This window comes from Typopeltis vanoorti, chromosome 10, assembly GCF_054136105.1.
Source record: "Typopeltis vanoorti isolate ZY-2024b chromosome 10, IOZ_Tvanoo_1.0, whole genome shotgun sequence".
Lineage (NCBI taxonomy): Eukaryota > Metazoa > Arthropoda > Arachnida > Uropygi > Thelyphonidae > Typopeltis > Typopeltis vanoorti.
In genome coordinates this window covers 132,097,555-132,110,665 of record NC_143558.1, presented here as the reverse complement: position 1 = coordinate 132,110,665, position 13,111 = coordinate 132,097,555, and positions in this window count along the sequence as shown.

The window sequence follows — 13,111 nt, the reverse complement described above, 5'->3', positions numbered from 1 at the left end:
CTCTCGCGCACACACACACACACACACACACACATCCTGGTTTCATAGGGATTCAGACTCCATGTCACGTTACAAAATGAAACATGTAAACACATAAAATATTGTCAGCTAAAATGCTGGATAAAAGTCTGTTTTAATGACTTCAGTACTTATACGTAATAACACTCACATTACCATAGTTAACTGTTAGGTAAATTAAAATAGTGCAAATTAAAAATAATTTGCACCTAACAGTTAATTAAAAAGTAATTTTTGAAAGAAAGAGAGAGAGAGAGAAAGAAAGTTGAAATAAAAGGAAAAGAAAAGCTAGTCTTTATTCAAGATTGAGACAAAAGAGAAATAAATTAATTCCAGTTATACAGAATATTTAGAAAAATTTGGAAAGGAGCAGATTTAAAGATCTAATAATAATGATGAACCAGGATGTTCTGGTCAGCACGAACTAGCCAGTAACAATACCATGCTCTAGATTACGCACATATGTGATTCTTGATAGTGGTATCATCAGAATGGTTCATAAAAAGTAAAAGAGTACATAAAGGGATTTATACAGGAAGCGATCGTGATTTATTTTTTAACATGGTGAAAAAAGTGTATCATATTGAAGATAAACATATGTAAAGAAAATTAAAAATAAAGTCTAACAATTACCAGATGTAAATTATATACTCAAATATACAAATGTTATTGGAGTAAAAGTGGGTGAGTTTGAAAACAAGAATCATATCTTCTTGATCGAATGGAAAATAATCGGAAGAAAATATTGATTCACTTGGGGAAACGTGGTGAAGTTGTCCGAAGTAAAAGTAGATAACTTTCTTCACGGTATACTCCTGTTGTTCAAGAGATATTCCTAGAAAAGACAAAATCGTATTGAAAGTTTCTGACAAAGAAAGTTAACATGCGTTTCCACCAAAGGATGGAAGGAATTTAGAGTTTAGCAACATAAGAATATACTTATATACTTCAGGTTTCATTTCCGGAAGATTTCTATTTTGCAAAATTAGGAGGAAATTAATCTGTGTTAAGAGTATATAAGCTAAAGAGTGAATGTTTTATACAAGAACGTAATATCTTTCGAACTTGAAATTTTTTTAAAGAACCATCACAACATCATGGTTCTCCAACAATAATGGAATTATTGGTAATTAATCAAAAGATTTCCGACAGGGTTCAAAATCTATTGTTGCATGAGCCTGTTAAAACATACTGTATATAGAGTCATACGCATGTGGCTGTAGTGTACTAATTTAGCCTTACTCACGACTGCTTGTGAACATAGGGCTGAATTAATGGTCTAGAATCTAGATGAAACTAAAATCGATTTTGATTTCGTTTAGACCATTTTAATGGTCACATTACGCAAAACAAAATTATCTCAATTGTACCATTTTTATGGTAATGAATGCTGTCACTAGCGAATGTTATTAGGAAACGCCTTATAAGGGTCTGTGATCACTTTCTACATTGTTTAAATAAAATAAGTGATTATCGCAAACGCAAACGCAAACGAATGTGCAACCAGGATATATATTAGTAATATGCATGGATATAAGTGCCGAAAGAACCAAAAATTGCTAACATTTTAGTTGAAAACTTGCATATTGTATTTTTTATAAACTCGCAAAATTTATTTTGTGAGTTTGCAATTGAATGTGAAAATTAGTTGCTGCAGATTTAAATGAGAAATGGGAAGTTCGTGATGACATTTCTGACAAACAGCAACCATAGAAATATAACGAGATGCAGCAGAAAATGAAAATCAGTTGAAAATGTGTTGAGAACTAGTGAGTGACTGGTTAGTAATTATTCTCTCCTGCATGTGAAAAATAAATATTCCATTAGAATACTTATTTTAACTTGTAATAATAATGATACTTAATATAATATAATATAATGCTTATTCCGTTAGAATACTTTTTAATAAGTATTCTAAGGGAATACTTATTAAAATAACGGTCGTATTCGCAATATGATTAATAGTTCTTCAGAGGTGAAGTAACGTCTGAAATGCAATTTCAATATAGAACAACTAATATGCTTAATATTATTATTATTATTGAGAGAGACTTCCAGGGAGTTAATGACTCATCGATGAAGGCCACATATTACCTGTTCCAGCTGTCATACCTGTTCTTGAATTCGATGACACTACTTTCTCATACAACATCCAATGACAATCCATTCCAATCACGCCCCACTCTATGAGAAAAAGTTTTCCCTCTCACTCCCTTCTTGACGGCATTCATTCATAACTCCCAAGAATGCCTTTGCGTCCCCCCACTTTAAAATGAAAAATCCTATCTATTGGTATTCTTTATGATCGTTGCAGAAATTTCTAAGTCTCAATAATATCATCCCTCTTTCGACTGTGTCTGCAGTTTAAAGATTCTCAATCTGTCTTCTTCATCAGTATTCCAAATCCTGGCATCATTTTAACACTCTCCTTTGAATCCTCTCCACTGTATCAGAATCACCACGGCGACCAGGTCTATGCACAATAGACCAAGTTAGGTCATACCAAGGCCTTGTAAAGAAGTAAAATGATTATCTTTACATGTCAAGATTCGTTTTAGCATTGCAATTATCGTCTGAGTTGTATTTGCATTCTTTGCTATATGAACCTTGAACTTCAACGTCCTAGCTACTAAAACTCAAAGGTCCCTAGCCTGATCAGTTTCTTCTAGCATAATCCTCCCAATATAATATGACATTAGATATCTCATCACACCAAAGTGCATTACTTTGCATTTACTAACATTGAACTGATAGCCATTTTCACATTCCCACAATTCCAGCCTATTCAAATCATTCTGTAATTACCTACACATACCGGCCACTTTATGCAGAGGTACTTAAACGCCTAGATCACGGGTGTCATCACATCTCCTAGGCAACTATTTAAGAATGCTGCTGGTTAGTAATCGTCAATAGTGTTGATCACAATAGGAAAAACAAAGGATCTTTCGGATTTTGATAAAAGGCTTATTGTGGGTGCCCGTCTAGCTAGAGCCACGATTTTGAAAATAGCAGAGCTGACTGGTTTCTCAAAAGATCAGCTATCCCAGGTGTATAATCGTTGGATAAATAATCCACATTGCTTGTCTAAGAGACATAGCTATGATCCTGAGGCAATCTGTCAGGAAATCACCGTCGTATGAGAAGGCTTGTACGGACAAACAGAACTTCTTGTGCGCAGCTATTGACTGAAGCTTTTAATGAAAACTAAAGAGGATAGGTATTGGGTAGTCGCATGCCTATTCGGAAACCACTAATTTCTGCGAAGATCCAGAAAGTTCGTCTACAGCGGTCAGGAAACCATGACTGGAAAAGTGTTATGTGGTCACGAGTCACGGTACACCTTGTTCCGTACAAATGGCAGGCAGAGAGATTGGAGAGATCCTCAAGAAGCAATGAACTCAGCTTGCCTTGTAAACACAATGCAAGGTCTGGAGATGGTGTCATGTTGTGAGGCATGTTCTGTTGGTACGGAACGGGTCCCCCTGATATTGCTGGAAGGTCGGATGTCCTTTAAGGAATATTTGAATATTGTTGCCGATTAAGTTCGTCCTGCAATGTTGACTTTTTAGCCAGACTGTTTCATGGACGATAATGCTAATATCCATCACGCAGGATTTGTTCAGCAGTGGTTCAGCGATCATGACAGAGACTTTCACCATCTTCCCTGGCCACCACAAAGTCCGAATCTGAACACCATTGAGAATATATGGGATGTGTTAGAAAAATAAATCTGGAAGCTCAGCCCCCTTCCCTTCCCTCAAATTTGAGCCAGTTAAAGAACTGTCTGGTGAACGCCTGTTATGTTGTAGATTTAGATACAATCCAACACCTTGTGGAATCTATACAGAATTTCAGGTGTTTCGAAATTTGGCTAAAAAGAGGTCCAACACGGTATTAAATAAAATTTTGTGATTCATTTGATGATATGTGTACGAGTGTGGTCTGGAAAGTTCTAGGCCTCGACCATAGATAACAACACTATCGGCAAGATTTTTTTTTCTAAGTTGGTACATCTGTCATAAGCATCCATGTGAAATTGCAAGTCATTCTATCAAGTAATGAAGCAAAAGTGTTGTCTGTATCCCTTGAAATGGATAAAATTGAGCATCGTGCGGTTATAAAATTCTTTGTAAAAGAAGGTTTAACGCCAAAAGAAATTCATTCGAAGTTTATGGGCACTCTTTTGCGTGCTTGGAGCGTTTTAACAAGAATAAAACTGATTTTGTGCGTCCATTTATTACTATGGATAAGACTTGGATTCATCATTACACACCAGAATCCAAACAGCAGTCAAAACAATGGACAGAAGCCGGTTGTTCAGCGCCAAAGAATAAAAAGTCGGTTCCATCAGCAGGAAAGGTCATGGCATCGGTGTTTTGGGATGCTAAAGGCATTTTGTTTATTAATTATCTTGAAACGGGTAAAACAATAACTGGGGAATATTATTCCGATCTTCTAACCAGACTAGACGAAAAAATTCGTCAGAAAAGACCCGGTTTGCAGAAGAAAAAATCATCTTTCATCAGGACAATGCACCTGCTCACAAAAGTGTTTTGGCAATGAGAAAATTAAGGGATTTGCACTATGAATTGTTGGGACATCATCCTACTCCCCAGATTTGGCTCACCCTGCCTTCTATCTCTTCCCAAAGCTAAAATTCTTCTCGCTGGTCAGGTTTTTCTTCGAATCAAGAGGTGATTGCAGCTGTAGAGAGGTATTTTGCAGATCTTACAGGGATTATGTTGAAAAATAAAAATAATTTTGAAATTATAAATTCGGTTTTTCATTGTTAGGCCGAGAACTTTTCAGGCCACCCTCATATTTCAAGCTCTAAAAGTACCCGGACCTCAAAAAACAATTGATTTTCATTATACGTTAGGATAGCACCACCATATTTGCTTAAGACTTTCACTGGTATAAAACGTGTTTGATGTCAGTGACAAGTTTCCCAAAATATCTTCGGAATGCTTGGCTTGTCTAGTATGTACTAATTGTAATGTACGAGTTTTCAGTATTTTATGGGCATGCATTTGAAAACTTTGTATTTTTCTCTATTTTCTTTCTGTTCCTTTTATAGTAGTTTTAACCTCTTCTTTTTCTTAAGGTTTCTTGCAGCTCTCTTCCATATCTCCTACTACCTGTCAGGGACTGGTAGTAGGAGATATGGGGCGCGCTGTAGAGAACAGGCAACTTAGCGTGAATGCGAGTAAGTCGTGGCGTTTGGTCTTCTGCTTGAAAGGGCAGTGTTCTATTTCCATCCGCAACGTGAGAAACCGTTATAAAAGCGTCTCCACTGAAGGTGAGTTAAGTGGTCATAACTCACCTTCTGTGGAGATGCCTTATACACAGGTAGTCCGGTTACCATTCCGTACACTGCAAGTCTGTCCAGCAATGCGCACAGTTAACAGGCATAACACTGGATTCAATCAATCAAACGAAACCTAACTACTCTCCAAAGAGCCGTCACTCAAGAATTGAAAAACAATAACACCAGTGTAAAAGATGATTCATGTATTTGTTTAATTATGGCACAACAGTCGATAAAATTAATTTCATATTTACCCATTTCTGAAGAAGTATTCACATTAGTAGCACTGATTATAAATGTGAAAATCCCTTCTTTGTAGTCAACAAAGAGAATTTAATAAGAAATAATTTATATTAGACTGTTGAAGTTAAACCCACTCGTGAACAGAATACGAGTTTAAATCCCAAAACAGAAATTTTGATTAGCTTCGGAATGACGTTTCTGCTTTACCATGTCCTTACTAGTAAATTCCGCTGTGACGTAGATGTTTATAGATGTCTTTAGGTCGTAAGACTACTCCACTACGTAATAGTAACTCAAGGCCGGTCCGAGAGTATCTGATGCCCGTAGGTAAAAAAAATTTAGGCGCCCGTATACATTGTCTTTCTATATATATTTTGTCATACTCACAAAAGCACACGTAACTTACACATGTGGATATTTATAAAAATAAATAATCGCCCCTAGGTGATTGCCTGGGTTCACCTAATGATAAAATCGGCCCTGCAGTAACTTGAATTGTATTGGAAAAAGTACTGTGATGGGTTTTTAGAGTAGTGTTTTCGGATTAATTAGCTTTTAAGCCACTTATAGTACTGAGGTACTCAGATTTACCTCTTGTGAGTGGATTTTATCATAAAAATACTCACAAATTTTATAGATTTGCTGTAAAGCCAAATCTATAAAATTTGTGAGTATTTTTATAAAATATAATATAAGCCAAATCTTACAACTACGCATATTATTACCCTGTTGTGACATTGAATTGTGCTCAACTTCATCTAGAGTACAAAGCGCCTATGGTATGTGTAGTACTATTATGCTAGCATGGTGTAGTTTTATATAGCTGTGCAAACCAGAGCATTAATGTTGTATTTATGACAAAGATAACGACATCAAGAATTCGAAAAGACATTATCGTCCGGATTCGACTGTCATTTCGAATACGTGCGCAGGTGAATTTCCTACAGCATACGTTGCATTACGATTTGGAGAGTTAAGAGATTTTTCCAGATTACGATGCACCCCATACTCTCACATATTAGATTCTATAACCAAAGTCCTAAAAGATATTCTATCTTCACTAAAGGTAATTATTAAAAGCAACTGTTGTGGTGTCAGCAGGTTGGATACCAGTAGGGAGCATTAAAGAAAAGAAAAAAAAATGCCAGTCCAGTGACATATGGTTCCTGCAGAACGAAGCAGTTGGATGGCTATATATGGTGCAAACAGTACGACTCAATGGATTCTTTTTACATATGGTTTAAACTAATGAAAACGGTAGGTCTTATCGTGATATTTTGCAGGTCGGAATTAGGAGTTTGTTGCATATTGACTAACGATATGACGGATATGTTGTGTAGGGAGTTTGTAGCAGACTCCATGTACCTTGACGAGTTCTTAGATGGAGTCTTCTCGGACAATAATGGGTCATGCCACAGGGTCCATGGTACAAGGAATTGGCTCGAAGAATAGGAGAGTCAGCACTTATCTTGAATGGCAAATGAATTCATGGACTCTCTAATGAGTCGGTGAATTCACTTGCCATTCTTGGGATATTCTAGAATGTGCTGTGACACAGATTTTGTGCCCTTCTTAATTCGAGAACAGTAGGGTGCCTTAGAGTTATGACAAAGATATCATAATGTTTTAACCGATATCATTACTCATCTAATGGTGCAATATCCTGAATTAAGCAAGTGTTCGGAATTTAGTGTTAGAATGTTATCTCTTAGTATATTTTTTTAAAGGGGGGAGTTCCTGTTTTATAGAAGTGTTAGATAGGAAATTTATTCCCTGATCGCTTGAGTTTACCTACTGCTGATAATCAGATATAATATGACTCCTTAACTGTTTCACCATAAATGAACTACCAACATTTACCTACCTGAGTAGGAACATGCATGATAGTTTGACACCACCTCAATCAAAGATTGCGTTCTTAATTTTGATCAACAGTGAATTATTGTTTATTCTGATAAAAATGTAATAACCAGAACAGCTATTTATGGAAAGTAATTTCAAAAGAGTGTATGTTATTCGAGTTTTTACTTGTTTTAAAGGACAAAAGTTCACCAACTACTAAACATTTTAATATTTGATCTGAACGAACTACAAGTTATGAGCAAAAGTTGTTTTGTAGTCTGTTCAAAACTAAAACATTAAGCATCGAATAAATTAGGCTGCTAATTTCTGTAAAGTGAAAGAAAAGAAGAATTTTACTTCTGCTGTTCTGAAATATTAAAAATTACTTGTAAGAATAGATTGATGTTATCTTATAGCATCATAGCTGCGTAATTCTATTAACAAACATATACTCTCCTATAGGAAATGGATAGATGACCTTTTAGTTGGTACTTGATATTCAGAATGATATCTGTGCACTGTTTAATCTTGATAAATTCATAGCACGCCTGAATTACAACATCCGTTTATGCATCACCTACTTTCGACCAGGTCTTGCAACCTCAGCATCTAAAAACGTAAACCTACTGGCTTTTTGCGAACTTTTTTTTTTTGTTGTTGTTACTATATCAAGTTTAGAGATGTACTTTTTTTTATCAAAGTTTATCAACCACATTTATTTTTTCATAAAATGAGTAGAAAAGTCATACTGTTTCTTTGTAAAATGCCAAGGCACTTTTTTTACCCTTTTCCCACAGACGTAATAGACGGGAGTTCCCAATATACAAGAAGGTTCCCCTTGACTGTTGTTTGGTACTTTATTATGTAAGGTTGTATAAATAACAAAAGTACTAAATGGCTAATCTATGTATGCAGTATTTATTTATCAGTGACGTCCATAGAAACTGAGTACAAAATAATATACGACTCGCTGCGAATATGATAAAACCAAGTAAGTTTTTTACATGTGCTTGTGTGTGTGTGTGTGTGTAGCAGTGAAATGCAAAATATGATACTCATGAACAAAAGAAAAAGGTGTGTCCAGTAAATTATCTCAGTAAGAAAAAGTGGGATCACGATACAATAGTAAGTGTGCATGTATAATATTGGGGTAAACAATAGTAGTTTGCTTATAATTCTTGTACTTATTTCCCACTCCCTTTGACGTTTTGCTGTTGTACAAATCATTATTCCGTTTATAATAAAGGCTTTCGAAATGAATTTGTTCAATACCTGAATATGTCAGCATGTTTTAAAGACGAAATAATTATAAAAATTTAAATTGGACTCGTTTATATTTTTTCAGGCTTCTATATACTCAGTATGTTCCTAATGGACATCAAGTTGATACTCGTGACATACAGGAAAACGTCATATTCTCTGTCAACTGGATCAAGAGTCCAGTATTCTGCATATCAGATGGCGATGCATAGATGTATCAACTTTATTTCCGCTTTCTTACAAATAGTTTTTCGTTTAAAACAAAATGCAGTTCATTGATCTCGAATATGACGTTTTCCTGTATGTCACGAGTATCAACTCGATGTTCATTAGGAACATACTGAGTATATAGAAGCCTGAAAAAATATAAACGAGTCCACTTTAAATTTTTATAATTAGTACTTCTTTAAAACATGCTGACATATTCAGGTATTCAATAAATTCATTTTGAAATTTGTTAAAATAAAGCATGATTTGCTTTATTTTAAGCAAATAATGCATATTTGGAATTAACCTATTTTAATTAATTCCAAAATAACACTCAGTAGTTCAAAGACTGCTTCTTCCAAAATAAATTTGCACGAATGTAATGTGCCTTTCCAATGAACAATTAACTTCAGAGAATTCTATAATTATAAAGAAAGATATTTATCAATGTTTCTCAACGATTTAATATTTATTAATAATAATAATAATAATAATACATTCCCTAAATGAAACAGTTATTTGCTATAGAGAAAAATGGAAAGAACACATACTGAGAATGAATAGAAGCAGAATACCTAAACAAATTCTAAATTACCAACGAAAAGGTACTCGATGCGGATGAAGACCCTTAAAATGATGGAATTGAGTCCGGAATAGGCCACTTGGCCTATATGCCTAGAAAGGAAGAAGAAGAAGATTGTTATTATTATTATCAACAGGCCGCCATAGAGTCAAGAGATTGATCATGAAGATAAATTTCTAACGATCTAGATTTACCTTAAATACTTAAATAAAAAATCAAGTTAAATTAGCTTTAGATGAATGAATAGATTAGCTTCTTGGTACGGTATCTAAATAAAGTAATGTATATATATATATATATATATATATATATATATATATATATATATATATATATATATATATATATATATATATATATATATATATATATATATATATATATATATATATCAGGTCCTATCTCATAAATAAATCTCATTATTTATTTATTGTTTATTTATATATTTATTCCATTATTTATATATGAACTAAAAATTTATATATATATATAAATTTTTAGTTCAGTTTTAATTATTTATACATTTAATTCTTCAATTTTAATCTCAGTTTTGGGGCCCTTAAATTGGTCCTAATTTTTCGGGGTCCCGAGCTAGAACCTACGCCTGTGTATAAGGTACGGCCCTGATGTTGTGTGGGGGGGGGATATAAATAAAACTTGGTAAATATGAAATTACAATTGATAATTATAATTAAATGAATAGCTCAAAATCAAATTCTAGCAATCCAGAATTAACGAGAATGTTATTAAATAAAATGATCAGTTTATCAATTTTTATTTAATAAAAGATTATATCATTTAACTAATCTCATAAAATCGATGTTGTTAAGAGATTTCCAAAAGACAAGTCACAGCTGTGGGGCATTATGGGAGGAGTATGCTTTTTCTTCTTCAAAAGTATATGTCATCATTTTTTTTCGTAGGAAAAAACGAAAATGTTTTTTTTTCTTTCTTCCTTTTTTTTTTAATATTCACGAGGTGGCCTGGTTTTTCTCCTTCAAACTGGAGTTTCTCCTCTTTTCAAAGCAGCCAGACTAGCCATGGAACAAACATACGAAATAGATAGATGTAAGAGACTATGGAGATACGTATATTTATTACCCAAATTACTAAATCACAGGTGACAGAACCTAAATATAAATTTTCACCATTTCACCAAGAAGTCAAATAAGACAATATTACCATTTTGCTTGTTTTTATTGGTGATCCTCATGATAATGACGATCTAAAAGTATACTTAGGATTAAGTGCGTTGCAACTACTTCTCTGCTACAATCAGCTAATTTACAAAATCTTATTGGTATGAATGTTATAGTATCGTATGTATTAATATATTTGCCTGGGGTATGTGGATCTCGATACCTATCTCTAGTATCATTTTTTCGTATTAATGCTTCATGATCATTCGCTCATTATTGAAGTAAAAGTTACTCAGGTTCTCTTCTGAATAGCCTTATACTTGAAAAAAAAAATCATATATTTTGCATTTATTCCACCTCCCTTCTTGTAAAAACAACAGTCATATAGATAAGATACAGCCTATCAGTAGTGTGATACATATAATCTTCCCTTGATATATAAAAAAGTTTCGTATTTAATAACTGACTTCCTAAAGTTGCTTATATATGTGGAAAACTATTGGTATCAATAAATATATGTTATCATTAAAGTAATAAAGTTGCTGAAGGGCTCCTGCTTTTGATAATATAACAGTTTAAGAATAAGACTCAGTCAAGATAATATAACTGTTCATAATAGCAGACAAATATCTTAATCTATTTACGCAGCTGCTAGTATAAACACCAACATATCCATGCAGAATATAATGAGTCTACTGGCATTCCAGTTGTGGTGGCAGTACATTCCAAGTAGCATGCTACTCACACCCTCTTCTTCCTCCCCTCCTGCATAAGAGGAAGCTTCCACGCTCACTGACATGTTTTGCTACTTCTGTGCCTGTTGAGTAGAGGAAAAACTGCTTCACCTCCGAAGTCTTATAAAGTGGAATGCAACAAGCCAACAAGTTCGCATGATGAAAAATGTTAACTTAAAATACACGAATAATAACATCAAAAGACAGAATGTTCTTGATATATCTATTGTTATGCATATCTAATCCATAATCCTTCATCCATATATGCTATAGGTTTTCCGACTTTTCACGAATAAAATGATATGACATTACATTATGTAAAATTTATGACGACGTGCAAGGTAGTGTCAGTGATAAGCAACAATAAACACCAAATATCCCTAAGAACTTTCCCTTTCGAGATGAAATATTTGCTCTGGAATAATATATTCCAGTTGTAGGAAAGTAGGGAAAAAAAATATATATATATATACATATATATATATGGATAGATAAATAGATAGATAGACAGAGAGAGAGGTAACTCAAGGTCAACAAAAGGGGAAAAAATTGTGTTTATATTCTTTGGTGGAATTAAAAAAATTAAGACTTAAAATGCAGTTTATAGTAAATGCTGTTGTGTCATCCATGAGGTGCGAACAAGGATTGCTTTAAACCATTTACCAATCTCCCAAATCATAATAGGAACAAGGGTAAATTATGTATTTATCAACTGATGATTTCAATTCTATTGGAACTTACTTTTGAGAAGCATGTGGTTTGTATCGATATGCAAACACATGCTTCTCAAACATGTGGTTTGTAAGAAGAAAGATGATTTCAGTTGCTATTCAGTAAAACATTTCTGAAAAGTATTTTACTACTAAATGATAATAACAGATTCACTAAAACGGTGCTCTTTATACAGGGTGTTCGGGATAAATTTGACATATTTATAATTAATTATATTTTTCCGTAAGTTACATGTATTAACACACCCTTCTCTTCATTTAAAAGTTTGGACCCTTCTTCATTCATATACAAGATGTCAGAAAGGATGGATAGCTGGAACCCACCTGAATCATGGAAGAGAATAACTTGTATCATGATGATTCGTGCCCGCCATCAAAATAAGGATATTACGACTGCTGCCCAATGCTCCCTGAATACAGTAAAAACAATCAGGCATGAACTAGAGACTTGCAATGGTGACTACGAGGATGTAGCAAGAAGAAAGATCCCTAGCAGACGATCTGATTGCGTTCGTACAGCAGAATTCCTCGCAAATCTGCAGGAACAGGTGTTGAAGAACCCTGGCATTGGAATTCGGGCTTTGTTCGTGGAGTTGCTAACTGTAGTCAAGCCCTGGATAACAAGGGTAGCCAATGGTAGGCCGTATGTATGGCAGCAGGATTCGGCCCCTTGCCACACCTCTGGGAAAAGTCAAAAATGGTTGTCTGAAAATTTCTACGACTTCACCAGTCCAAATGTTTGGCCTCCAAACTCCCCAGACCTTAACCCCATGGATTATTTTGTATGGGGCGCAGTTGAAAAAGACACCAATCGCACTTCCAGTAATACAAAAGCCCAGTTAATGGATAAAATTAAAACAGTTTTTGCGGCCCTTCCCAGGGAGACTGTAGCATCAGCTTGTTCGAGGTTCCGAAGCAGAATTGAAGCTGTGATCGATGCTAATGGTGGTTATTTTGAGTAAATCTTGTTGATAGTATTGTAATTAACTCTGCCTGTAATGTTTTTTTGTCAATTCATTAAATTTAATAGATACAAAGAAGAT